The sequence below is a fragment of the Globicephala melas genome, chromosome X (assembly GCF_963455315.2).
Source record: "Globicephala melas chromosome X, mGloMel1.2, whole genome shotgun sequence".
Classification (NCBI taxonomy): domain Eukaryota; kingdom Metazoa; phylum Chordata; class Mammalia; order Artiodactyla; family Delphinidae; genus Globicephala; species Globicephala melas.
In genome coordinates, this window is record NC_083335.1 from 92,046,812 (window position 1) to 92,073,607 (window position 26,796).

The 26,796-nt window shown below is 57.6% G+C and overlaps 1 protein-coding gene across 9 annotated transcripts in view; it reads left to right on the forward strand.

The window, feature by feature from the left end:
- BCOR (BCL6 corepressor) overlaps positions 1-26,796 on the forward strand; it is a 115,831-nt gene that overhangs the window by 48,852 nt on the left and 40,183 nt on the right. For 2 of the 9 annotated variants that reach the window (XM_030834915.3, XM_030834920.3), the window contains exon 1: positions 21,542-21,816. The exons of 1 other annotated variant lie outside the window; for it this stretch is intronic. The gene's annotated coding sequence lies outside the window, so the exon portion shown is untranslated. Of the gene's footprint in view, positions 1-20,200; positions 20,256-20,749; positions 20,834-21,540; positions 21,817-22,324; positions 22,623-26,796 lie in introns of those variants that run through there. 6 more of the 9 variants (XM_030834921.3, XM_030834923.3, XM_060292443.2 and 3 more) reach the window with 5 other exon arrangements.

Consider the following 26,796-nt stretch of genomic DNA (forward strand, 5'->3'; position numbering starts at 1 on the left):
AGGGAAGACGGATCCGGGCAGTCTCCTGGGATGGCCCGGATGTGGGAAGGGGCTGGAAACAGAAGCTGAGAGCAAAGGTCTGAAGGGTAGGGCCTGGTGAGCTGACTGAGGGTTTTCACCTTCATCTCAGTAGTGAGAGCTGTAGGGGTACCATTGCTCTGGCTCCAGGGCGCTGTGCCCCTTATTACCTCTCTGATCCATCCTCCTGCTTTACACTCTGGCCACACTGGAATCCTGCTTGTTCCTTACACACCGCAGGCACCCTCCCGCCACAGGTCCTTTGCACTGGCTATGCCTCTGCCTGCAACTCTCTTCCTCCAGAAATCCTCTGGGCTCCCTCACCTCCTTCGAGTCTTTGCTCACCTCTCACCTTCTCAAAGAGGGTTCCCCTGACCACCCCTGAATCCTGAACCCTTCTCCCGACCCCCTGCCCTCCTGCTGGCCCTCACCTGCTCCCACCTGTCTTTCCTTGGTGTGTATCTGTCTACTGTCCAAGGCAATTTTAAGACCCGTTACCTTTATTGTTTATCATCCGTCTCTCTCCTGCTGGAATACAAGCACCTCAAGGACAGGCACCCATTTTGCGCCCCAGGATGTGCTGAGTGTCTGGAAGGGCACCTGGTACCCAGTAGCAGTCGAGATTTGCAGGTATGGTCGTTGCTGTTGGCTGCTGTGCTGGAAATGGACGGCAGAGGGGCAGGAGCGGACGAAGGGGGCCAGTTAGGAGGTCATTGCCAGGTCTCAGGCAAGAGATTGTGCTAGGCAGGCGCTGGATGCAGAGGGAATGGATGACTCCTAGAGCTGCCAAGAGGACAGAAAACAGGATTTGGTGATGGGTCAGGCTGGAGGAGTGGGGTGGTCAGAGAGCTCAGAGGTGTCTCCCCGGTCCCTGGACTGCTTTCTGGCCATAACTGGGTGTCATGACCAGGTGGTGTGTGGGAACCAGGGAGAAGAAGCAGGGTTAGAGGAAAGAAGGGAGAAAGGGGTTCCCGGAGGGGAACATTCATGGGCACCAGTGGGGGAAAGGCTCACCTGTCTGGGTCCGCGGAGGCGAGGAGGATGGCAGGAAAGGCCGGATCAGGGGGCCTGGCCAACCGCTAACGCTGTGTACTTGCTGTTCTTGCGCTGGTATCCTGGGCCGTGGGCAGGGTGCTGTGAGTCCTCCCCCTGAGCCTGGCCCATCCACCTGGTGCACTGCTCTCAACGACTTGCTTCTATCATGGAGCAGAAAGTTCGCTTCTGTTCCCGTGATTTTAAACCGTGCTTCCTGGCTGTCTCTAGAAAAACCTCACTGCCCTGCCTCCCCACCCCGACTCCACCGAGAGTGTCCCTCGCTCTCCTGCAGCCGGCTCTCCTGCCCAAGAGCTCACATGCAATTATAAGCCTTCTCCTTCCCCAGTTCGTTTGCGTATTTTTTTATTTATTGTATTTTTTTTCTTTTTGGCCGCGTCCCCGCGGCTTGCGGGGATCATATTAGTTCCCCGACCAGGGATCGAAGCCGCGCCCCCGGTAGTGAAAGCACTGAGTTCTAAGCACTGGCCAGCCAGGGAATTCCCTATTATATTTTTTATTTTGTTAACATTCTATTGAAGTGCAGCACACAGACAGAAAATTATCTAAATCCTAAATGTATAGCTTGGAGAATCGTTACAAGCTGGGCACACCCGCGTAGCCAGCACCCAGGTCAAGACGTAGCGTATTCCCAGGCCCCCCACCCCGAACTCCCTGTTGTGCCCCCTCCCAGGGGGCATGCCCCTCTCCGTTGTCCCCCTTCCTCCAAGGTCACCCCTAGGCTGACTTTTGACACTTTAGATTGGCTTTGCCCACTTTAAAACCTGAGGTAAATGGAATCCTATCGAGAGCGTGCTTTGAGGCGGGCCTGCATTTTAAAATCAGTCTCCCTGGCGGCCTTGAGGCCGGTGGTGTTAGGTGCCGGAATTGATAAACAAATGAAAAATGGGGTTAGGAGGGAGTGAAGGCAGTTGAGACTGCATCTGGAGAGTCGGCCGAGTTCTAAGAGGGTCTTGAACTGTAGGAGGAGGAAGGAAAGCAGCTCACACCTGAGGGAGGGAGAGACCCCTGCCTCTCAGAAGGACATTCTCCATGCTACCCTGATCCCAGAAGTGTCTCTTTAGCTAAAGATTAGAAAGGGTTCTTGCCTTAGGGGAAGAGACCATTCAAGTTCCATTGTTCCAGTGTCCGGGAAGATTTTTCTCTGTGTGTGTGTGTGTGTGTGTGTGTGTGTGTTTATGAGAGAGAGAGAGAGAGAGAGAGAGAGAGAGAGAGAGAGAGATGGAGAGAGGTATTCCTGGGAACCCATTTCTCTAATAATAATTCCTAGGGGGCCTCATGCTAGATGGGCAGTACTGGCTTCCACCTGCGTGATGGTGATGATGGTGGCGGGGAGGCCTCAGAGATGGGCAGAGACATTTGAGGATTTTAGAATCTAAAGTCCAGAGAGGGTGAGTGACTTGCCCAAGGTCACACACCGAGGGAATCAGCATTAGAAATGGGATCTCTTGTGCCCTCCCCGGTCCTTTCATTACTGTGTACCACCCCCTTGCTTTTCAAAGAACCTAGTGTTGCCACCAAAACAGCAGAATTACCTCATTTTTCTTTTTTTATAAATGTATTTATTTTTGGCTGCGTTGGGTCTTCGTTGCTGCACGCGGGCTTCCTCTAGTTGCAGCGAGCGGGGCTACTCTTTGTTGCGGTGCGTGGGCTTCTCATTACAGTGGCTTCTCACTGCAGAGCACGGGCTCTAGGCACGTGGGCTTTAGTAGTTGCGGCACGGGGGCTCAGTAGTTGTGGCATGTGGGCTCAGTAGCTGTGGCTCGTGGGCTCTAGAGCGCAGGCTTGGTAGTTGTGCCGCACGGGCTTACTTGCTCTGCGGCATGTGGGATCTTCCCGGACCAGGGCTCGAACCCGTGTCCCCTGCATTGGCAGGCGAATTCTTAACTACTGCCCCACCATGGAAGTCCCAATTACCTCCTTTTTGAAAGGCGTTATGAATTCAGTTCTATATGTGGAACGGAGCACAGAGGTTGTGAGTGGGCATGACATTATAATTCACGTCCCACTCTATTTATCTTTGCTGGGTTTTGTGTATTTTTGGAAGCAGCCTTAAATCATTATTGGAACAAAGTAGGGAGAAAAATAATAATATATAATTACAAATGAGGACTAGACCGTATGAATCCTATTAATTGCCTTCCCTGCCATCCTTAGTTTGGGTATTTTCAGAATAATTAAAAGATTAGGCTTTCATTGGTGGAGGTGGTGGGTTAGCACTGAACCCTAAACAGTGGCATCACCTACTCCAGGGATGGCCCCGTGCCACCTGCTGCCTGGGACGCTTTCTGAGTAACACCAAGGGCTGTGCTCCAATCTCCAAGTATTTACTCTCTGCTGAGGAGAAACTCTGGCAAAGGCTGTGAAATAAACCCCAAAGCCAGGGAGAAGCCGAAGAAAGGGAATAGTCAGTGGCGCATTAATCATTGTCGGCGGAGCTAGAGCAGAGGACAGAGGCTGGTTTGAAGAAAGACAGAACCTGAATTATCTTGGAGATCGATCTTCCCTCCTGCACGCTCCCTGTGCCAGCAAATAGGGCAGGAAGGTCCCGGCGCAACCACTGGCATTGAACTGGTGAGGGCATCCGCCGACTGGCCAGCATGCTTTGTCAAAGAGACCAGGGCGGGGATGTGACCACACTCCGTCACGGGGGTCATCCCAGAGCTTCTGCTTACCCTGAACAGGCTGCATCTTGGAAAGCGACAGAACACGAGAGGCATCTCAGAGAGACCTTTGGGACAAATTCACTGTCGTCATGTCCTCAGAGGGCATCGTTGGCATGCCAGCATGCAGTGAAGGCCATTTCCTTTACATCCAAAGGAAGCACCCAATTATGATGCGCCTGTGGAATTGGCAGAGTAACGACGTTGACCACAGGTGCCTGGAGAGTTGGAAAGACTGCATGGATCAAAGTTCTGGCTCTAGGAATCAGGCAATGAGTGTCCAGGCAAGCAGGCAAGTTAATTATCCTCTAAGCCTCAGTTTCCTCATCTGTGAAATGGGGATAATAATAGTACCTTTATGATGGGGTAGTTTGCCCATATGTGGAATGAGATTAGTAATGCATATAAAGTGTTTAGAACTGTGCCTGGTGGATAGTGAGCCCTTAACAAATCCTAGCTATTGTTCTCCTAAGAGCTGAAAAGGGCTAGTGGCCCTCCTCCTCCCTAAATTCAAGAACTTCAGAGGGGCTGTGTCATGGGTTCTCCCAATATCCTCTCTTCCCTGCTTTAGCTCTCCCCATGGTAAGAGCAGAGTAATCTTTATCAAAGCCCAAAGCTGGGAAAAACGTTGCCCAGAAGTCTGAAAGGGCAAGGTGGTTTATAATCTCACCGAATGCTGAGCCATAATTTAGTACTGGTGGAGGTGCAGACACTTTCCAAACAGAGCTAGACAATCTACTTGTTCTGGGGAGGAAGTCCTTCCCTTGAACTTGGCCCTTCACTTTTTCAAAGCTTACCTGAGAGGAAGGCAACTCTTCACACAGATGATAAATTCTTAGGTTCCCATGGTGAACACAGCACATCAACCAAGACCTGCTGATCCCAGAAAGAAACAAACTCCTTTTATGATATTTACTCCAGTTGGCGAGTTGTCAAGACGACCCCAGAGGGACAGGACTGGAGAAGCTATGTAGGATCTGATCCCAGAAATAGTTTAAGGTTTGGGGGAACAGTGCATATGCGTGGGAGACAAACAATTACTCTACTGGAAAGAGCCCAGGTTTGGAGTCAGGTAGAATCCCCGTCGCCAGACTCAGTTAGATTAGCTATATATTTGGGGAGGGCAATTGTGAGCTTCCGTCTCCTTAGCTGTATAATGTGAATCATAATACTTAACCCATAGGGTTATTTTGGGGGCTTTGGTGAGGTAACTTGGGAATCTACCTAATGAAGTAACTGAAAAGAGCGAAGGCCCTCAATAAACAGTAGCTATTTTTATCATGGAGGAATTATTCATCCTTAAAAAAGACTTGCTTTGCTATCAAATGCATCCTAATGCCATAGTTACTGTTCAAAGTCAAACGGCGGCATGGGATTGAGAGAAGAACTCCAATTGCCCAAGGTCACCTGTGACCAGAACCCACTCTTCTGGTTTCTAAGGGTCTGGAGAAGAAGGGTGGTCTCAGTCTTTTGCCACCAAGTAAGGACCAAGTGGTTGGCAACAGGCAAAATACTCTAAGGAGTTTTGGGCTCTGTCTTGCTCTTCTTGGCTAGGACGTCCCTCTCTCACCTCCTGGGGCCGATATTCTGTGGCACTTAGCAAGGATAGGAACGTCCAAGGCCCGCCCTCAGCGTGCACACCCAGGAACCCTGGCTCCTCTGACAAACGCCTGTATACTTGCATCCCATGCTCCCATGAGCCTCCCCAGGCGATAATGGCTCCTCTGCCCTCATGCTTTACTCTCCTAATTTCTTAGGTCTCGATCCTCACCAGAACTACAGAGCTACTCCCTGCAAGCCCGGACACCCAGCTTTTCCTGAAGCACATGCCCGTAATTACCTTACTCTCTCTTTTTTTTTAAAAAAAAAAATTTATTTATTTGTGTATTTTTTTTTTGGCCAGCTGCACCAAAAAAAGTGATTCATGTGGGATCTTAGTTCCCCGACCAGGGCTCAAACCTGTGCCCCCTACATTAGAAGGGTGGAGTCTTGATCACTGGAAGGCCAGGGAAGTCCCTTGTTTTGCTCTCTTGAATTTGGTTTCTTCTCTGGCCATGATATAGAATATTGATTACAGTTAGCAAAAACGTATGAAGCATTCACTGACTCATTTACTGTTTATCAAGTATTTGGGGGGGCGGAATCCCCTGGTGGTCCAGTGTTTAGGACTCTGCACTTCTACCGCAGGGGGCACGGGTTCGATCCCTGGTCGGGGAACTAAGATTTCACGTGCCGCGTGGTGAGGCCAAAAGTAAAAAATAAATGAAGTGTATTTTGAAGCATTTATATGTGCCAGGCGTTGTGCCACCAATGTGCCGCAAACAACATTATGAGAACGGTATGTTTGTACGTGTTCATTCCGGGATATTGATGCAAACTTAGTACACAGTGATGGCGCACCCTGTCCTTACAGAGCGTACAGTCTTGTTGGGGAGATGACAGCCCAGGGAGGAATGCTCAGAGCCTATTAACAACAGGGGCCATATGTGCTGGCCCTCAGAGGGTGAGGCAGACAGTGGCAAGCCATGAGGTGGCAGGGATCTGGAAGCCTTGTTAAGGAGTTTGGGTTTTGTTCCAAGTACAGTGGGAACTAGTGGGGTAGTGACATGTGACATGCTTTTTTTTTTCTCAAAAGACTTTGTAGCTGCCATGTGGAGGATGGGTTGGGGGAGGGTGAGAGTGGCAGCACAGAGAACAGTGGGACTAGTAATCCTGTGTGCTAACCCAGGCAAGAAGATGGTGCCCTGGCCAAGGTGGATTTGGGAGAATGGGAAGAAGTAGGTTGACTGGATAGAACACTTGGAAGTAGAATCGGTTAGGCTTGCCATCAGACTGGAGGAAGGCGAGGTGGGAGATGAAGGAGACAGGTCTAGAATGACCCCTTCCCTCCCACCCCCAAGATTATGCTTTAAGCACTGAAGTGGCTGAGACATTTTCTGCCATAGGGAAGGGAATTGGGACAAAGGGCAGGTCCCAAGGGACGAGCAGGTCTCTTTTTTAAGGGACAGTTTGTCCTGCTTGCCACTCTTTCCCCAGGACCTGTTGCAGGGCCTGACATGTAGTAAATACCCCAAAATATTTGTAGATTAATTGGTTTTTTTAAAAATTCAGTTTTAGGTAGGCTATGAAGCAGGGTGACAAAGAATGTGGACTCTACGGCTGACTGAGTTTGAATCTTAGCTCCACCATTTTCCCAGTGACTTTGGGAATGTTCTGTGACCTCTCTGCCTTAGTTTCCTCATCCGTAAAATGTGGATAATAATTCTACCTGCCTCAGAGGGTAGTTGTAAGGATTAATCATTAATTTCTAGGAAGTCCTTCGAAGAGGGTTGCCAGCACTCTGCAAATGTTCACTATTGTTATCATGAAGCTGGTCATAGATGGCCAAATTGAGATGTCAGGTCTGCCGTTTGATATGGGGGTCTGGAACTGGAAAAACAAATTGAAGGGTTATCAGGTCATCAGCAAGTAGGTGGTATTTAAAGCCATGAGCCTGGATGAGATTGGGGCAGGGGGGAGAGAAGGAAGGACCCAGGCCCAAGGCAACTAGTATAGCATAGAGAAGAGTCCAGAAAGAGACTGAAAGAGACTCAGAGGTAGGATGCAAACCATGTGTGTGTGGTATCTGGGAAGCCAAGAGCAGTTCAAGTGGGGAGTGGTCAGGGGTGTTGAGTGCTTCCAAGGCCAAGGAAGGCTTGACCCCCACCCCCTGCATCCCCGCCCTCCAGCAACAAGGAAGTGGCAGGTGATCTTGAGCCCTTTCTGCAGAACAGCTAGGGAGGGTGGAGGTTGAAGAGTGTGGGTTGAAGAGTGTGATAAATGAGGCATCTATACAGTGAAATTCCACAGGCCTTGGCACAGCCAGAGCCCATCTCCAAGTGCTGCTATAGAAAATGATCTGTAAGATGAAGCAGTAAGTTTTATAGGTGAGGTAGGGAACACCTTGTGCAGTGTGTTCCCATTTCTGAAAATAAAGAAAGGGGTGGTGAGGGTGTTGAAGATGTTTAATCTTCCCCAGCAGTGTTGAAGATGTTTAATGTACCGACAGATATGTGTCTGTATCCCCTAAACGGTGAGGTACTCAGATTGTAACGTACTATACACACCCATTCTGCACGTTATGGTTTTCCCCTAACAATAGACCTTGGGGGTCGTTCCCTATCAATAGTGCAGAGCAAATTTTTATTTTTTAAAGAGGTACAGAATGTTCCCTTGTATGCATGAACCATCAATCTCATTGCTGGACATTTAGGTTGTTTCTAATATGATGCTGTTACAAACAAAGCTGTAATTTATCCCAATATCTTCGAATAACTTCAAAACGAGCTGAGTTTTAGAGGGCACACAAGGTAAGGAAATGGAAATACTAATGGACGTAGACACCTCTTTTGAGAACTACAGCTGTGCAGGGGAACGGATAAATAGGGAGCCGGGGAAGGAGATGTGGGGCTAAAGAAGGGCATTCTAAAGATGGAAGACGCTTCAAGGGAATGAATACAACAGAGTAATTCAATAAAGAGTGCACGGGGGTGGGGGAGGGAGGCAGTCAGGAAGAGCCTCTGCCAGTGATATTTTAGCAGGTGTAGGAGGATGACTTAAAATGGTACGAGGCCCTGTGCTGAGTGCTGTGGGAACAGAAGGTTGCATGAATGGACACAGGCCTTCAGGAAGGTTCCACTCCAGCAGGGAAGCTACAATGTTTCACAAATCGGTTGTGATATTGTTAGAAAGTGGTTGATTCTGTTACTGAGGTATAAAGGTCTATAAACATCCCACTGGGTGCCTGCTGGTGGAATTTGCTCCCACTTCCGGTGATTCCCTGGGTTTTTGATAAACCATTAGCTGGAGGAGAGGAGAATGATATTTTGCCTGGAATGTGTGGATTTTCCTATAGGGATTAAATGACATGCACGCCCTGGAAGGCTGAAAGAAAAGGAAAGGAAAGGAAAGGAAAGGAAAGAAAGGAAGGAAGGAAGGAAGGAAGGAAGGAAGGAAGGAAGGAAGGAAGGAAAGGAGGAAGAAAGGAAGAAAGGAAATAAATAAAAATCCCAAGAAGAATTTATATTCCTGATGGCTTTGCTGATGGTCGTGTAAATTGTATATTTAATCAAAGACACTCGAATGTCTCTCTCTTTTTTTTTAACTATTGAAGAGCCATTTAAATGTCAACATAAGTGATTCCCTCCCAAATAGTGCTGTTTATACATTACTTCCCCTAATAGACCATAATGATTCATAAGGAGGCATTTCGCGCCTCTAAATTGTAGGCCTATTGAAATATAAATTAAGATGATAAATAATTTGACCTTACCTGAGAGTACTAAGTATTTACATATGTCAAATACGAAATTACCCTGAATATCAGGGTCCCTAAAAAGGCAGCCTTCCTCTCCTGGCTGAATTCAATAAATGAAACGGGTTTAAATATCTCCTTTAGAGTGTGGAGAAAAGAGAGGGGCAGACACAAAAGAACGGGCCGGGAACCCGGCCGTCCCCGCCCTCCAGACTTCGCCTTGGCCTGGGGGCCCGGGCCCCCTCCCCGGGAGTGCAAGGCGGGTGCCGGCCGCCCCCGCGTGCCCCGCGCGCCCTCTTCGCCCCCTCCTCCCGCGACGCCGCTGGAGTTTCTAAACATGGAGTTTCTACAAGAACTTTGCCAGGCCGAGCTCGCCGCCCTCCCGGATCCCCGCAGCGGGATTCACCGAGTCGGCGGCGCCGCGCGGCCTCCCCGCCCCCACGCCTCCGGGGAGCCGCTGACCTGGCGGCCTCCAGCTCCGCAAAGCCGCTCCGCCAGGTTCATAACCCGAGAAGGTGCGGAACCTCCCGGGCCCTGCGCCCCCGCCCGACCCTGCCAGGGCCCCGGAGGGTGGCAGCTGGGCGCCCTCGGCGGGACCCAAGCCCAACCTGCCCGCCGGGCCTGTTTGTTGGCGGCCGCCTGAGCTTGGGGCCCGGGGCTCGGCGAGCTCTCCGCTCCCCGGACCGGGGCCGAGCCGCGGGGGTCGCCGAGGCGGTGGAGGGGCGCAGACCACGGAGGGCCCGGGCTGGGTGCATTGACCGCTCGCGCCGGGTTTTTGTTTTGTTTTGAAGCCGGGCGTGGGGGAGGGGCAGCACCTTGTCAATGAGAAATTTCCTGTTCGCAAGACTCTGCTTGCAGAGTTTCTGTCCTGCCCTTGAACTGACAAGTGGATCTCCGCAGCGCGAGCCCCCGAGAGTTCATCCAGCCGCGCCGGGCGCGCGCAGGGGTGGGGGCGGGGGCACCCGCGCCGCGGCGCCGAGCCCCCGGGAGCCCGGCGGAGCGGGGCCGACGCCTGCCCTCCCGGTTCCCGGGCGCACCCGTGAGCGCCCAGCCGAGCGGTGACTAATCTGCGGCTCTGGGCCTCTTGGCGCGCAGCCCGGGCTCGCCTCCCTCCCCCTCGTTCCATCCCCCTCCCCGCCGGCCTCCCGGCCCCGCCGCGCCGAGCTCCGCGGAGAGAATCGCGCGGGCCGCCGCCGCCGTCGCGTTCCCGGGAGTGTGGGAAGCGGGTCGAGGCAGGCGGCTCCCGAGCCGTCCCTCCGGTCGCTCTTCTTCGACCCAGGCCCAAGTGTGCGTGTGTGTTTCCTTCCCCGTAAGCACTTTGATCAGCGTTTCCTCAGCGCCGCGGAGGAGCCAGGGCGAACTGGAGCTTTTAACCCCCTGCGTGCCGCCCCACGGTGGGCTCCGTGGGGAGGGTGCCGCTGGGAGACTAGTCGACACGGGGGCGATCGGTTTGGTTTGGCAAGCCAGTGTCTGGAGGAGCCCGACCGGATCCGAAGAGCTTGCCCAAGCGCGGCAGGCTCTCCTGGGGAGAGCAGGCCGCGAGGCCCGGGGCGGCTCGTTAATGTTCTAGCCTGCCCGGGGGCCGCACAGTAACCCGACCTGACTGGCGAGGCGAGGTGCGGGCTTGAAAGGCCCGGCAGGCGGAGGCTTCTGGAGGGGACCTGGAGGCCCCGGGGGGACCCACTTTCACGCACCCTGTCTGCTGGCGCGTGGACGGCTCCCAACCCGGGGTGGGGGCCTCGCTCTCGCCCCGCTGACTCGGTTCTGGCCGCCGCTCCCTCCCCTGGCCAGGCCTCGCCGGGGAGTTAATGATTGATTTACTGGCTCCGCGCGGCCGGCGCCCTCCCAGCTATTTGTCCAAGCTGAGGAGTTGCTGGCGAGCAGCGCAAAGGCCGGGAGCGCGGGGGTCGCCCGGGAAGGGAAGCCGCGCTGCTGACGGGAACGAGCGACCACTTGATTAGCCCCCACCGAGCGGCTCTAGCCGTGTCCGGGGCGAACCTGCTGGAGGCCCGGGCCGGGCGAAGGGAACATTGGGAAGCGCCACACGTAAACGGGTTGGCAGCTGGTGATTAGGCCGCCCAGTTTTATGAGTCATAATGGGTCGCCCGCCTGGCCCTCAGCCTGCTCGCTGTGGACTCGGCGCGCCGGGGTCCAGGCGGTGGACCGTTCTGGGCCGTGCAGAGGGGGATGCTCTGTGGGGGCTGGGCCGCCGAAGGCGTTGCGCAGGATTTCCTCTCATTCCTCGCAGAAGGCAACACAAACACCCTAAATCAAACCGCTCCGACAACCGAGGGCTCCACACAGACACATCAATAAGAATTTCGCCTCCCGCGTTCGAACGCACTGAAACACTTGTCCTATTTTTATGCAAATGACACCACACAAATAGATCTCGCAGGCCCGGGAGTGGGGCGAGAGGAGGAGGGGCGCTGCCGCCCCAGCCTGGGGGCTGTGAAGGGAGGAGGGAGTCCCAAGCCCGCACCCCGGGACCCGCGCCGACTCGGGCACAGCGGGGCTGGTACTGGCCAGGCGGCCCGCCCCGCGCGCAGTGGCTCCCTGCCAGCGCCGCCAAGTCGGCCGCGTCCCCAGGCTGCCTGCAGAGGCGGATTAGGGAAGGAGCGAAGCGAGCCTGTGACTAATCGCGGGGCCTCGGACCGGAGCACCAAGGCCATGTGCGACTGACAGGATCGACACTAGCAGAGGACACGGCGACGCCTCGCTTAATTGCAGGCTTAAAAAATTGCCGCCTGAGCAGCTCCGGTGCGGAGCCACGGCGTGCGCTCTGGGCTGGGGAGCGCGCCAGGGGGACCTGCGCTCTCGACCGGGGGAGGGAGGTTTGGCGTCTCCTGGATCGAGGGACCCGGCCCTCCTGTGCGTTCCCCTCTCTGCAATGTCCCCCCACCCCGCTTGCGGACCGGGCTGTAGCTGAGCCGACCGGTAGAGTAAGATCCAGCTCCCAGGCCTAGGTTCCTGACCCTTTCCCCCGTGGGGCCCACCTTCCCCCTTCTCTCCATAGATCCTATAAAAGAGGCTATACAGTTGAAGGTGAGAGATTCCAACAAACCCTTAATATAAAAACCACACACGCGAACCACTTTCTTCTCTTCCCTCCCCTTCCTTCTCCATCGGCTGATACAAAGCCCCGAATGACCAAAGGGAGGGAGAGGCAAGTCAAGACTTCAAGGAGCGAGGTCACCGAGTGCCAAAAACTCGGGGCCCACGGACACGCACCCTAGGCTCTTCACCCCTGGTCACAGTCCCTCTAGCCCAGACCTCCTTCCTGGAGCGCTGAGGCCTCTCAGGGGGAGAAGGGGGGAAGCGTTGGTAGGCCGACTCGCCTGTGTGTAAGAGGGGAGGGGAGGGGGGGGAAGGCGGGGTGGCGGGGAACCCAGCGAGAGAAGTTTCCACCACGCTCTGGTCGGCTGCTGCCAAAATCCCCGGGCCCCTCCCCGCCCGCACCGCCTTCCGTTGCCACCACAAGTTTGGTTTAACGAGAGCTCGGGACAAAAGCAAACGTTTTCTATAGACCCCGAAAACAAAAGGGAAAGAGACGCGCGCGGCGGCCGAGAAGCGGCTGCTAGCGTAATGGTGCCGGGCGGACAGCAGAGCATTAGAACTGCAAAAGCCTCGCGGGCGGGAGGAAGTGCGAGGCGGGAGGCGGGAGCGCAGGGAGGGCGGGCGGGCGGGGGAGGGGCGCTGCGCCATGTTTCCGTGTCACCCGCCGAGTCGCCGGCGCTGGGCTTGGCCGCCGGCTCCCGCCTGCCTCCGTAACAGCAGAAAGCGTGCGATTAGCAGCCAGACAGGCGGGGACTCCGGGCCCGCGGGGCCGCCGCACACGCCGCCCGCGGCCCGGCCCCGCGCCCCCCCGCCCGCCGGGTAATCATCCTCCTCGCTGCAGCGCTGTGTGCACTCTCATTAGAGCAGGGAGGCTTTTCTCTGCGCACTCGCTCGGCTCCCGCTGGCAAAACAACGCCTTCCCCGGCCGGGCCCTGGGCCAGGAGCTCCGGGGAGGGCGGGACGGGGGAGGGGGGGTGAGGCAGGGCAAGCGGCGCAGGTCATCTCGGCTGCCCGATCTCCTCTGGGCACACAGGAGATGGGGAGGGTCCATCGGCCCTGCCCACGCCGCGTGGCAAAGTCCGAACCCCGTACCAGTGCCGCCATGACCTACTCTTGTCCCCCGCCGGAGGCTAGAATGGGGGCCGAGGGGAGATGAGTGTGTCTGGTTTGGAGAGCGGGGGCGGACACCGGGAAGACTCCCAAAACAGGTTTTGCCCCATCTATCTTGCGAACGACCTCCTGAGGCCAGAAGCTGGATCCCAGGGGTGGCGGCCCTTCGACCCTCAGGGAGACCCGCGTCCCCGAGCTTCGGGCTTGATCGCACAGAAAGGGTGGGAGTTGGGGGCGGCCAGGGCGCGGCTGCGCCTGGCCCTGAGCTTCGGAGCCCCGTTTTCTCCTCCGCGATCTCTGCACACAACAGTAGGCAGCCTCTCCCGGCACCACGCGCCCAGCTGCAGGGCCCGGGAGCAGGTGTTCCTGCCCGGCCGGAGTGGCGGCTCCGCGCCCCTCCTGTCCCAGCTGCCGGGGGAGCCGCGTTGATGGCGGTAATAGAGGAAGGTCCCGCTGGACCTCTAGAAGGGTCCTCCGGGTTTAAATGGGGATGCCCCAGGGCGAGGGCGGCCGCCTGGGACTAGGAGGGATCGAAGGTGACGCGCGACCAGCCCTCGTCTGGAACAGCCCTAGGGGCCAGCGGAGGCCGCTCGGGGCGGCGCAAGGGCTTCCGGCCCCGGTGACTGCGGCGGCGGCGGCGGGGCGGCGGGAAGTTCCCGGGGCGGCCGCGAGGAGCACCCTCCCCTGGCTGCCGCCGCCGCGCAGCTTTCGGAACGGCGCCCTAGAAGCCTCTTGGCGTCTGGCAGCGCCGCTCTCGGCCGGCGCGGGGATGGGGGCTGCGGGGTGGTCCGGACCCAGCCCCCCGCAGGGCGGGGGAAGGGGGGCCGGAGGCCCCGCGGGAGCTGCGGCGCGCCTCCCTGCCCCCGCTCCTCGCCGCCGCCGCCGCCGCTGATATGGCGGGCACGTGAAGCGCAGCTCGGCGCCTCGGCGCCAGCCAGGGAGCGGCCTGCCCCGCCGGCTCAGCTTACCCGCGGGCCCAGGAACGCGGAACCGAGCCCGGCCGGGCCCCGCAGAGCCCGCGCCCCCGCCCCGCTCCCAGCTCGCCGCGGCCCCGCACCTCCTCCCCGCCCGCGCCTGGCCTTGGGGCCGCGCCAGACTGCTCGCCCGAGGGGAACTCAGGCTGACTAATGGGACGCGTGTGGGCCTTACGTGAGGCCCGGCTGTCAGCGGATGCCCGTTTGCTTGGCGCCTACGCCGGGGCCAGGCTTTTCGCGGAAGGGCGACAGGAGGGGTTTCCCCGCTCGGCGGTTTCGGCTCCCCGGGGACTATCCGGCCGCGGCTAGCCCCGGGCTTTAGGTCGTGCCCGGAGAGGGCAAACTCGGTTTGCGCCCAGCGCCGAGTTGCGAACCCGGGATGGGGGGTGAAGAAGTGGGAGCTCGGGAGCTGTAAGCCGGAGGTGGGCGCAGAGGTTCATCAACTCAGCCTGGGGCGCCTGCCTTGATGTTTGCGATCTGGGGCCAGCGGCTGGGCTGGGGGGGAATTTACAGGCCGCCCTGCGGGCCTGGAGTTCAATACCGAAACCTCCCTCAACAAATACAAAGTCTTCCGGAAACCCCTTGGTGAGATTTTTGTGCGAGAAAAGAATTTTATAAGACTCCCCGAGAGTCCGGTTCGGCTGAGAGTTCTCGGGTTCCGGGGCGCATGACGCCTTTTCCATCCTTTACAGGGGCCTGTAAAAATCAGCAGAGTTTCTTATTATTTCGCATTAACAACCGCTTCGTGTTGACACAGTTATACGATCCTCCCAAATATAACTACCTGTTTAGTTTTAACACACGAGCGCGATGGTGAAACACAAACAGCGACCAGGAACTCAGAGAAGGAAAACACGGCTGCGAGGCTGGGGTTGGATGCAGGATAAATCCTCATCACGCATCCCTGGTTTTATTCACCCTAATTACACTAGTAATCCTGCCCCCCACGAGAAAGCCTGAAACCCTGTAGTCGAGGTGCGACTTTTCCTGGGGAGCCCCGCGGATGGGGAGGAGTTGCTGGTGTAGAGAAGGTGAGTTTTAAATGTCAGTTCCAAATGAAAATGCTTTCCTTCAGCCTTTTTCTTTTTTTGATGCAGTTTTCGAAAGGAGCATTTTTGTGAGATAAGAAGTGACCGATCAAAATCGCTGAGGGGAGGTTGTAAGCAGCCGCTTTGCCTCAGCTTAGCGTTATCTTATCTTTCACACTTGCATGGCGGAAAAAAAAATTGGCTTATCTTTATCCCCACCCCCTTCTCGCCTTAATTGCTAAAAAACACTGGTGTGTTAAACGGGGAGGAAGGAGGTCTCTGGATTGTCGGTGGAAAGGGAAGATTCAAAAATGTGGGCACCTGGGGGGAAGCCGGGGTAGTAGGGTTTATTCTTTCCCCCAGGCCTTTCTTTTTAGTACAGCGTAGAAGGTCCAGTCCGGGGTGGAAGGCTCGATGGCCAGATTTAAAAAAACAAAAATCTGGGGATGGCCTTGGGTCGTGTGGCTTCCCTAGGCCTCACTTTCTCCGCGGTGCATTTACCAACCTCTTCTCCCCTTCATCCCTCGGAAGCTAGCGATGGGTCTCGGGTTGAGGCCTCTCACTCTGCCTTCATTCTTACCCCCCCCATACATGTCCCCCCTTTGGGGAGGGGGATGCAAGGCTGGGGCGCACGGCCTGCTGGAAATCATTAAAATATATGCGAGTGTCTGCAAACACACACTTTTAAATCATGGCGTTTCCCCTCCACGCTGGTATATTTAAACTCCAGAGCGAGCTGGATCTCCTCCCTCTCAGTCGTTTGTCTGTGTCACCGACAGGCCGCTAATGGCCGGGCTTCCAGGCGCTGTGCATTATGCATTAGCCTCCTCCCTCCGCCGCACACAGAAGGTTCTGTCAGGCCTCGCAAAACAAACCACCCTGCGCACCCCACCCCACCCCCCCGCGCTCGCGGCCGGGGGCTGCGCGACTGCCAACGTGCTGGAGACGCCGGGATGGGGGGAGCATCGCGGGCGAAGGCCGAGCAGATTGGACCCGGAGCGGGGAGGGAGGGAGGGGGGGAAGTGCAGCGGATTAGGCTGTTTGGAATCCCCAGCCCTGCGCTAGCCCCAAGCTTTGCTCCCTGGCTGACCTTCCCGGGGCAAGCGCCCCGCGCCACTCACCTCTGCGCCCGACTTTGTGGTGGCCTCAGAGGTACTTAGGGACAGGCCAGCGCCGCGTTTTCATCTGCTGGGCGGTACTCCCTTCCTACCCCGAGCGAGGGGCTGGCGGAGCCTTCCAGATCCCTCCAGGCCCCGGGATAGTGCCCGCGAAGGGGCTCAGGGTGGTGCGTGTCCGCAGGGGGCCCGCGGCCACCGAGCAGGGAAGCTGCAAATAAAACGGCTCGGGCGGAAGGCCGCCCTGCTGGGTCTGCGAGCGAGGAGTTGGTGTTCTCCGCCCCCTCTCCCCGCGGTTCCCACTCGCTGACCCCGACTGGGTAGAATATGAGCTGGAGGCACCTCGCTAAATAAGCAGCCGGGGCGGGACGTGGCATCTGAGTCTATCTACAGGCGCATCCAGCCCAGCTCGGTGGCTTCGAGGGCTCTTAAGCAGGGGCCAGGTGGGGCGCAAGACGGGGCCTCCCCAAGCCGCCAGTATCTATGCTCGTTCGGCTGACATCCGTCTACCCAGCAAGCCCCTCAGTGTCGGCGGTAGTTCACCCACCGGTGCCTGGTCAGAGCCTAAAATCTAGCCCAGACCAGAAATTCGGAGAGGCAGTTGCTACCATGTTGGGCCTGCCGTCTGGACCCTCCCCCCACAAACGCCCCGTAACCGTTCGAAGACTAGACAGAGCAACTGTCTTCAACCTGGAGACCTCTAAGTCTAGCAGACTCCTACCAGGGAAGGCAGCTACCTTTAGATGTTTCCAGATAAGTGAAATCCCTGGGACAAGGATGCCTTGTGCTTGGAAGATGGGCCAGTGGGTCTTCTAAGTGCCACTTGGTAAGCCCAGAGCTCTTTTACAAAGTGACCAGGGAAGACTGTCATTGTAGGTGTTTGTTTTTAAAAATAGTTAACATGAACAGGCTAGCTCACACTACATAGAGTAAAAATGCATTCTCTGTAATCACACAAATCCCACCTATTCCGATCACCAGTGGCATAGACATGAGAACAGCCTCCGAAGAGCGCCATCGGGGCCTACAGAGCTTTATGACTTAGTTCCTGCAAGTATGTTACAAACAAACCCCGCGCACCATGTTAGGGTCCCAGGGTCCCCCAAACTCCAGGTAAGAACCGCACCGCGGGATGCATGGCCTTTCCCCTAGGCCTTGGGCGGTGACTGAAGGTGTGGAAGAGGGCCTGGCAGACCTTACACAGTCAGCCTGGCAGGAAAAGGGCGACCAGGCTCCAGGCCTGCTCCCCGGAAGTGCCAACCTGCTTGTCCAGTTGCAGAGGCTGGATAGAATCCGCAGCAAGAGAGTGCCCGAGAGCCATAGGTTATAACTGGGAGACCCTTCCCAGGGGACAAGAGGCAGGTGGGAGAGGAGCGGCCCTGCGGCTCAGTTGGAAGCACCTCGCCATTCTGTGCCTATTTCTTTATTTCTCCGCTGCCTGTGCGGCCTCCCCTCCCTTGCGCTCACTCGCTGGCTCTCTCCCGCCGCCTCCTGCCTCCTCCTTTGCTTTCATTGAAATCCTCCCCTTGCTGAGTGCCGAGTGTAGCAGCCTGACCCCCAGGTCAGCTCCTGAGGGACTCGTGGGAGGGCAGGGGAGGAGGGAGCAGGAGTGGGCCCGCACAGGCTGCAGGCTCCACGGTGTCCCCACTCCCGGAGCCCCTTCCCAAGTGAGGACACAAGACGGGACTGCCATTCCTGAGCTTTCTGCTTCTCCTCCCTGGAATAATGCCAACTAACCGGGCCAATAGGTGTAAACTCCCTCCCCCTCCTCCACCTTAGAGCACCTCAGGAAAAACTCACATTTTAATCCCCAGGGAGTCATGAACCCCCTCCCCCCCCACGTACATTCATGCCTCTTAGGACTGCCTTAATAAGATATTTTTTAAAGTCCCGCAGAGTTGCAAAATATATCCCTCGGAGATGGAAGAGAAACCTTTTAATCCCACCAAGGATACCACGGAGGCAAGACTCCTTAAAAAGTGTGTGTGTGTGTGTGCGTGCGCGCGTGTGCCCGCATGCTGCAAATTACGTCAAAGGCGAATTTACTGGTCTGTTTGTCTCCAGCATCAAATTTCTCCCACAGTCAGCCCTCCTCTGGCCCCTTCGCATTTACGGCACCGCCCCCCTCCCCAATTCATTTTAACTTTTAAAGTTAGACAAACAGGCCCCTTTGTCAGCAGCCCCGGGAGGCCACAGGACTCGGAGAGGCAGCAGACTCCGTGTTTTAACTTGGTTCCTGGATTTTCCAAAAGTTCTGGACGGTTACACGCAACTTTCAACTCCGGGAAAAGCCTGTGCATGGGGGGAGAGTTGGGGAGGCATGGGAAGGGGAGAGAAGGTGGCCGGGCATGGGGCCAGGGTCTCTGCGGTGGCCTAACTGAGCCAGAAGAGCCTGGCACGGCTCCGCACTCACCCAGGCCAGCTCTCCCTCTCGGCCCACAGTGGCACAGCGGTCTCCTTGCCTGGAACCGCATTCAGAGTGTTTCCCCACAAATACCCAACTTCAGCCTTCCCGGTTATTTTAGATTTGTTTTGAATAAAAGGAGTTGCTTCAAAAAGAAATGTTGCTACAACACACAACCAGAGGCCTTTTCTCCAGCTGTGTCTGTAAGTTGCATGCGTTCAGTCTAATAACTTTTAATGTCTGGCCCTAAAATGTCTTTATAAAAAATAGCTTTACAGCATAATAGTCCAGGTGTCTTTCTGCTTGTTACCGGAGATTAAAAAAATGTGTGGGTTAGCCTTCAGAGACACCCACCTCCAGAGAGACCAGGAAGAAAAAGGCGTACATTCCATTATGCAGGCACGGGTCCTGGAAGCCGTGGCGGCCCAGCAGGGCTGGGAACTGCTCACAGGGGCACTTGCCCGCCTGTCTTTTGCATCAGTTGTTTTAAGCAGCTCTGGAGCATGAAGATTTAATTCTGCCCGAAGTTTCGGGTTTCAAACGGTAGAGATGTTTCACTTCTGCTTTGAAAAGGGCTGTTTTTATAACTATGTACTGAGAACTAAAACAGAATAAATAAAATCGCACCTAACACCAGTCCTGCAGTCAGTATTAAGTCTAATTTTTTAAAGGGATCTGCTAGCTAGAGCTGATTTTGGCCTTGACCTTGACTTAGTAATCAACTTGAGATGCTCTTGATTATTTTGGCATGGAGACGCTCCAGGATATTTTAAAACTTTCCGTGTGGAATTTACAAGCCACCTCCATTTCGGATTGATGTTCTCATCGAGCCTGCACCATCTTGTCCTTAGGCAGAAAGAGACTCCCCCACGTTCAGCATCAAAAGAGCCTATCCAGCAACGGAGTGGGGTCACCTCTTGCGGCGGTGTCCGGGCCCGGTTAGGCCGGAACACCCCTCCCCCACTCCCACCCCTTCCCGCCCGCTTCACGAACTGGGGCTTCTCGGCTCGCCCTAGAGGCTCTGCGCTCTGGGGAGGCCGGAACCTCGCCTCTCCGCTTCCCCCTCTCGCCTGCCTGCCCCTGCCCTCCCCCCGCGCCCAGCGCCGCGCCGGGTGCGCTGGAGAAGCTCAATACGTGTCAATTGAATTGAACTGCTGCGGGCGCAGGCTGTACGCCGCCGCCGAGCTCCGATCAGCACGACGTTACCGAGTGGAAATTTATGGAGCGAACGGTGTAAGCCAAAAGTTGCTCCCTGCCAAGGAAAATAAAACGCGGGAGATAATCTCCCGAGGCAGGGGTGAGGGGTCAGGACAGACCCTCTAATCATCTGAGATGCAGACTGTGAAATGCCCGAGAACGGGGAGAAATTCTGGTGGATCTCCACTCCCCTACCGCCCCCACCCCCGCCTCCTTGTGCCCCACGGGCTGCCTCCTCCATCCCCCGCCTCTCCAAACAATTCCCACACAATCGAAACGTCCGGGGAACTCGGGCGCGGAGTTCGGGCGGAACGGCCACCGTTGCCCAAGGTGGTGTTTTCAGGTAGCTCTTGACACCGAAACGGGAAAGGGCTTCTCCGGGAGGAAGGGGGGACCCAGGGTGTGGATGGGCACCGACGCGCACTCGCCAGGCTCTGCTTGGTCTCGGAGGGGACGCACGACCGAGAGAGCGCAGCGCTGGTGGCGAGAGGAGGCAGCGGCGGCTGCCGCTGGGGTTTGACAGCTTTGGCTGAGCCGAGTGCTAGGCGCTTTATGGTAATTGCGGTCCTCCACTGGCCTTCTGGGTAGCGAGGGGAGTCTCGGCGCGCGGCTGGGAGAGCCGCCCCCGCCGCCCCCCATCCCCTCGGCTCAGGATCAGCGGGCCGCCCGCGCCGCCGCCGCCGCCCAAGTCGGTCTCTCGCTCACCCAGGACGCGCGCCCGGGCGGGGTGTGCGCAGCCAACTCGGTCCGAGCGGGGGAGGGGAGGACAAGGGGCGAGGGGGACGCCACCCAAGTGGTCTGGGGTTCGGACCCAGAGAGGTGAAACGCGCCGGGAATCGATGACGGTTGGGGAAACTCGGGCAAACCTTTCTTGGGGAATCACGCCTCCGAAACCCCACCGCCCAGACGCCGCAACGGAGGGTGAGCGGAGGGTGAGCGGAGGCTGGGGGAGCTCAAACTTGCGAGAGCTGGAGGCGGCGGCGGGCGGGCGGCTGTCGCCCGAGCGCTGCGCCTGCGGGGGGAGGGGAGGCGGCTGCTGGGAGGGAGGGAGGGAGGGAGGGCGGGCGAGAGGGCGGAGGGAGGGGGAGGAGGAAGAGGAGGGAACCAGGGAGGGGGGACGCGTTGGGATCGCGGCGTGCGGCGGCAGACGGAGCCTGGGCTCCCAGCGGCGAGGTGAGGCAGAGCTACGCTCCTTGCTGAACGCGGACCGAGCTCGGCGGCAGCGGGGAAGACGCGCCGGAGCCCAGACCGCGACCGAGAGCGGGAGCGAGGCGGCAGCGGCGGCGGAGGGGGAGCCCGCGAGCTGCCGGGCGGGGAGCCCAAGCCGCGCTGTCGCCGCGCAGGGAAGACTTGGCCAACACACTCACACACACATTCACACACCCAGCCCGAGCGGGCGCTCGCGGCGAACCGTCAACATGGCGCTGGGGCTCCTGCCCGAGCGCGGGCGGCAGCAGCGGCGGCGCGAGAGCTGCTGAGCCCGGCCGAGCCCGGCCCAGCCGCCGGAGCCCGGAGGATCGCGCGGGGCTGTCGCCACCTGCCCGGAGGCTTTGAGCCCGCCCCGCCCTGCCCCGCCCCCACCCGGCCCAGAGCCCACCCCTCGGCGGGGCCGACCCCGAGGGCAGCCGGCTGGCAGCAGACGGCGAGGGAGGCGAGCGATCGCGGCGCCGCGAGCGGGTTGCGGGCAGCGGGGGACGGCAAACTTTGCTGTTCGCCGCGCTTCCCCGGCCCGGCCCCTTCTCCCATCGCCAACGTCGCCACCCCACTTTCCTCCAACCCCGCACACCTCTCCCCACCCACCCCACCTCCCGTCGCTCCTCCTCGCCGCCTCGACTCTGCTCCGGGGAAAACTTCAAAGCGCCGGATCGCAGGCTCCCTGCTTACTCCCCGGCCGGGGATTTCAGGTCAGTGCCCGGAACACCTTTCCCCGGGGAGGCCGCGCGGGCTGGCGAGCGTGCGTGCGGCGGACTGCAGTCGGCCCCCTCCCTCGGGGCCCAGAGTAGCGGCGGGTGGCTCCTCTGACTCTCTCGCGTACCCCTCGAAGCTTGTGCCTCGCGCTTCACTTTGGCTGCCTTGCTCGCTTTCGTTTTTATTTCCTAGCTGTAAGTTATTAAAAATGCAGCCAGCCTAAGCGGCCCGGCGTGGGCTTCGGGGGGGGGCGCGGCGGGGGGGCCTGCCGCCCCCCTGGGGGCTGGGAGGAGAGCAGGGAGTTCGCGGAGTGGAAGTTTGCAGGCAGTATGTGCCTGTGTGCGCGGGAGCGCGGTCGTCGCTGAGCGCCGCGAGTCGGGCGGGGGGGGCGGGGGGGGTGAGCTGCGCTGGAAGCTGGGAAGCTCGGCTCGGCGTTAGCTCGCTAGCAGGAAGGGGAGGGCGGCGGGTTCCCGTCTGCTTTCTTTTTCGACTCGGGAAAGAACTGTAAAAACCCCCAGCCGCTGCTGCCTCGTCTCGCCTCTCCGGGGGCAGCTCGTTCTTGCTCGTGGAACGACGGCGTGTGCGTGCGCGAGGGTGTGTGTGGCGGGCGCCCCGGGCCGAGCCGAGCTCGACCTGCCGCCGCTGCCGCGCGACTCGGGAGGGGAGTCCCGGTTTTTTGTTTTTTTGTTTTTTTTTTTTTGGCTTGCTCTAAAGCGTGAATCACGTGGATTAAAAAAAAATACTAGGAAATCGAGCAGAGCGAGGGGTTCCGACTCGGCCCGCCCGCCAGCCAGCCAGTCAGGTCAGACGCTTTGTTTTGTAAATGTTCTTTTAAAATTTTAATCTGCCACCCTGGTCCACCCCCACCCTCCCTGCGACGTCGTGGGGTTGGTTTTAAGTTGTGAGACCCCAGGAGTGGGGGTAGATCGTGCGGGGGCGGCGGCGGGCGGGGGGGCGAGACCTGGGTCCTCCTCTGGGCAGAGAGGAGTCTGGTGGAAAGCCCTGTAGGGCGTGTGCGAGTCTGCGGCCGGAGGAAGTTGGTCCCACTCGGAGGGCGTGCGGCGCAGAGGCTGAGGGCGAAGAGGAACTTGCGCACCCGGGCGCGATCCTCGGCCGAGGCGGGGAGGGCGAGGCGCCGCCGCGCCGCGGGGCCCGCGCTCGGAGCAGGCGGGCGGCTGCGCTGCAGAGCCTCCGCCAACTAGGGGGCTCGGGGCGGCGGCGACGTGCTCCTGCTGTTTACCAAGCAAGCCCCGGGGCGCCGTGTGCGGAGTAGGGCGGCTCGAGGCAAGCGTGGTCCCGGCGGGCTTCCCGCCGCCTGCACTTTCGAGTGGGCACGTCCCCGGGTCCCTGAGACGGCTGAGCCTGGCCGCGTGTAGGCCGAGGCCGGGGCGAGGCTTAATTTGCAGTTAATGAATCTTTTCCAGAAAGTCCGCGATCTCCAGCTAGAGGCTGTGAGTGCCCGCGCGCGAGGGCGCGCGCCGCCGGCGTCTAAAGGGTTGGGGGGATGGAAGAGCGAAGGAGGGGGGAGGGTTATGTGTATTTAAAAACAAACCTTAAAAAAAGAAACCAGCGCGCTTCAAATAGGTATTCGTACAGCCTCCTGTGTCTAGAGCAGACAGCTCAGGGTTTTAGCCGTTTTTTTTGTTTTTTTCTTTTTTGAGAGAAGGCCAGAGGAGGGGTAGTGGTATTTGATTCTAGGGGTAGTCTCTGGAGAAAAACCCTTAAAATGACTTGGGAATAAAAACGAGGAGGAAATGGCCCACCCCAGAAGGTGGTGGGTGGTGAACGCAGACAGACTTGGGTATTTCTAGCCATCTGACACTTCCTGTGGCACTGGAAACGGACACCGCGGGCCGAAATCAATCCTTACGAGGTGTTGGATTCGGTTTGGCCAACAGAATTGCTTGTGTGGAAGGCATTTTAATTGTCGGCCTCCGAGACTCCTGTACGTGGACACTTGGAAAATACGTTTGCTTCTCGACCCTTCCCACTCCACCCCCGACCTGTTATCTGGTCTGGGCTTTGCAGTGTTGGTTCCCGTGTTTATTTTGGGCATGATTTCACCGCGTGGAGGAAGGGGGGAGATGGCGTTGATTAATATGCCGTCCAGGTTTAATCCGAGGCTGGCCTTTAGTGTGCAGGTTTACGCCGCCACTCACCGGGATTGCCTGGGGTAGTGAGGGGGGGCGCGCGGGGTTCGGGCGCCAGGCGCTCCGCGGGCAGGTCGGGGTTGGGGCTCGGACGGCCCCAGCGCTGTCCTTTGAGGCGCTGTCACCAGTAGGTGACTGAGAGTTAATTAGGAAGTGTTCTCCGGATCAATGGGCCGCACAGCTCATTAGCGATTCTCTCCAGCCCTTTGCAGGGCCGGCCGGGCCTCTGCCTCCCACACAGGCCGGGGCCCCGCGGCCCGGGCTGCGGAGAGCGCCGCTGGGAAGTGGGGAGGGACGGGCGGCGAGGGGCGACCGGGAGGCGAGTGTAACTTCGCCGGGCGGCGCGTTGCGTGCGGCGCCTCGAGGCCCGCGCAGCCCGCTCTTTCTTCCTGCTCTCGGTCGCCTCGACTGTGTCTTTAACTCGCTCCCGCTCGCGTCGCTGCCTGGCTGCTCCTCCCCGCCTCCCTCGCCTATCTCTTGTTCTCTAAGCACGACGCCTGTGCTCCCCGCCCAGTTTGGGATTAGACAAGATAAAAATAGGACTGCCCAGCGCGCAGAGCTGTGACTGTGCCCCGGCAGCCGGGCTGGCGGGAGCGCTGGGGGCCGGGGCCGGGGCGGACCCGCTGTGCGCTCGGGGCAGCCCGAGCCCGTAGGCTCCCACCCAGACCCTGCAGGCGCGGTCACGCTCCAGGGTTCTGTCCGCCGGGAACCGTGCGGGCAGGGGGACCTGGGTAGGGTCTCCGCGCTCTCGCGGGTGTTGTTGGTGTGCCTGTGATAGATCGGTCTAGACAGGCATTCAGGCTCCCTCCCGGCTGAAGGACGGGAAGGGGGGGCGGGCCGCGGAGGCGGCGGCAGACTCCCGTGAGCGAGCGAGCCTTCGGGCCCAGCGACCAGGGTGGAGGGAAGGCTGCGAGGGTTTCTCTTAACCCTTTAAAGACGATAGGGAGAGTGGGGGTGGGGAGTGTAGTAGAAATTCCTGGAGGCAAAGTAGCCCCCTGGGGAGAGGAGGCGGGAGTCTGGGCTTAGGGTTTTCCTTTCTCTTCTGTGTATGCAATCTCACATCCTGGTACGTTGGGCTCGATTCTTCGACGCACCAAACGCAGTTGCTAGGTGATCTAATTTGACCCGATACTTCTCAATGGGGGAGGTGTGAACACACACAGTGGGCACCCTCACTTAAGGAACTGAGTTGGGGAGATGCAGAGGTTAGACCTTAATGTTCCCAGCGGCCTGCTCAGAGCTTTAGTCAGTGGGGCCTCTGACCGAGAGTGCTGCCGACCAAAGACCCAAGCCTGAAATGCCTGGCCGGTGTGCACAGGTATGCATCGGAGCGAGCAAAGGGGTCCTTGAGCTGTCTATGTAAATAAAACCAGTTCTAACCATGAACTTGTGGAGAGTTCAAATAAGATATGTGCAGGGAGGCAGCCTCCACACAAGAGTGGGATAGTGATGTGTACAAGATCGATCATTTGTATACACATACATGGGGTCAGCGTTGAATTGGTCTAAAAATGTAATACAACTCTGCAGGCATTGGTCTCGTTCTTTCCCTGAGGTAGAAATTGGTGGGTGGGTTACCCTATAGAGAAATGAATCATTAGTCACACTCCTCTCTCCTTCCCCCTCCTCTTCCTTTTAGGGTTTGTAGTCTTAGGGGATCCTCTATTTACGTTAAACTGGAAACCCATATTGGTCTGGGAACGAGCCACATTATATAGGCAAAGCAAGAATGTAAGTCGTGGGGAGGTGTACGTGTTAGACAGGAATGCACAGATTAAGATGTGCGCCTGAATGACATGTGCTGAGACAAATCAAGACACTTGGGCTCTGGTGCCCACATGGAACAAGAGATACAGAAGAGATAAAGAACTGGCCGCGAGGAATGTAAACATGGGTATGCAAATACTGAGACCTAGAGCGAGATTCTAGGAGAAAATCCCAGACTTTGTTGAGCTGGAAACTGGAGCAGAATTTCTGTAAGTTCGTTCCAGAGACAAAAGCCCATTTAAAGGTGTGAAGAGGGTCACTTGGAAACACAAAAAGCATTCACATGCATACATCCATGCTTAGATACACAGGCTGAATGACAAAAACTCCTCAATGCCTGATGAAGATTTTCCTGCCCAGTGAGACAGAGCTGGGCACGGAAGTGTGGGCCACACAACCACATTCGCACACTCATTCACTGGGAAATAATGTGTCTTTGGCTAGAGGGAAACTGAGGGCAACGGTGCCTAGCTAAGGGTGGGTGGCCCTTGGTTACTAAGATTGCTTCTTGTTACAGTTTCTTCCCATCTAGAGTGGGGAAGAGACTTGAGCAGGTAGGAGGATTTCTGAAAGATTTCTGAGTTCTTGACCCTGAGAGGATGGATGGTGGAGGAAAAAGAGGAGTAGCTTTGCATTCTGGGTCGGGAGCAAGGGATGTTGCGCTCCTCTAAGTCCTGTTTGCTAAGGTGGCGCGGGGCCTAGTGAACTGATAGAGACTGAACCGAAAGAAGTGCGAAGCTCGGCCTCTGGGCGGAATCAAGGGGAGGTATGCTTTCTTTCCCTTTTTTTTTCCCCCTTGAGGAGACCGTGCGGGGACGGCCAGCGTAGGGAGGATTAGCAGGCGCCTCTGTGACCCCAGACGCGCGCGTAAACTCGGTTTGGGTTTGGTTTGCCCGCGGCGTCGATTTGCCGCGGTCCCTCTTTGTCTGAGCCCAGCCGGGAATTCCAGCTTTTATTGGGAAGACCGCACTCGGGTGGAGTCCGCGCTGGGTCGGGCACGACAGCCGGGCCGCGGGGCTGGGCAGGAGGCTCGCCGGCCTCCGAGCCGCCCGAACCCCA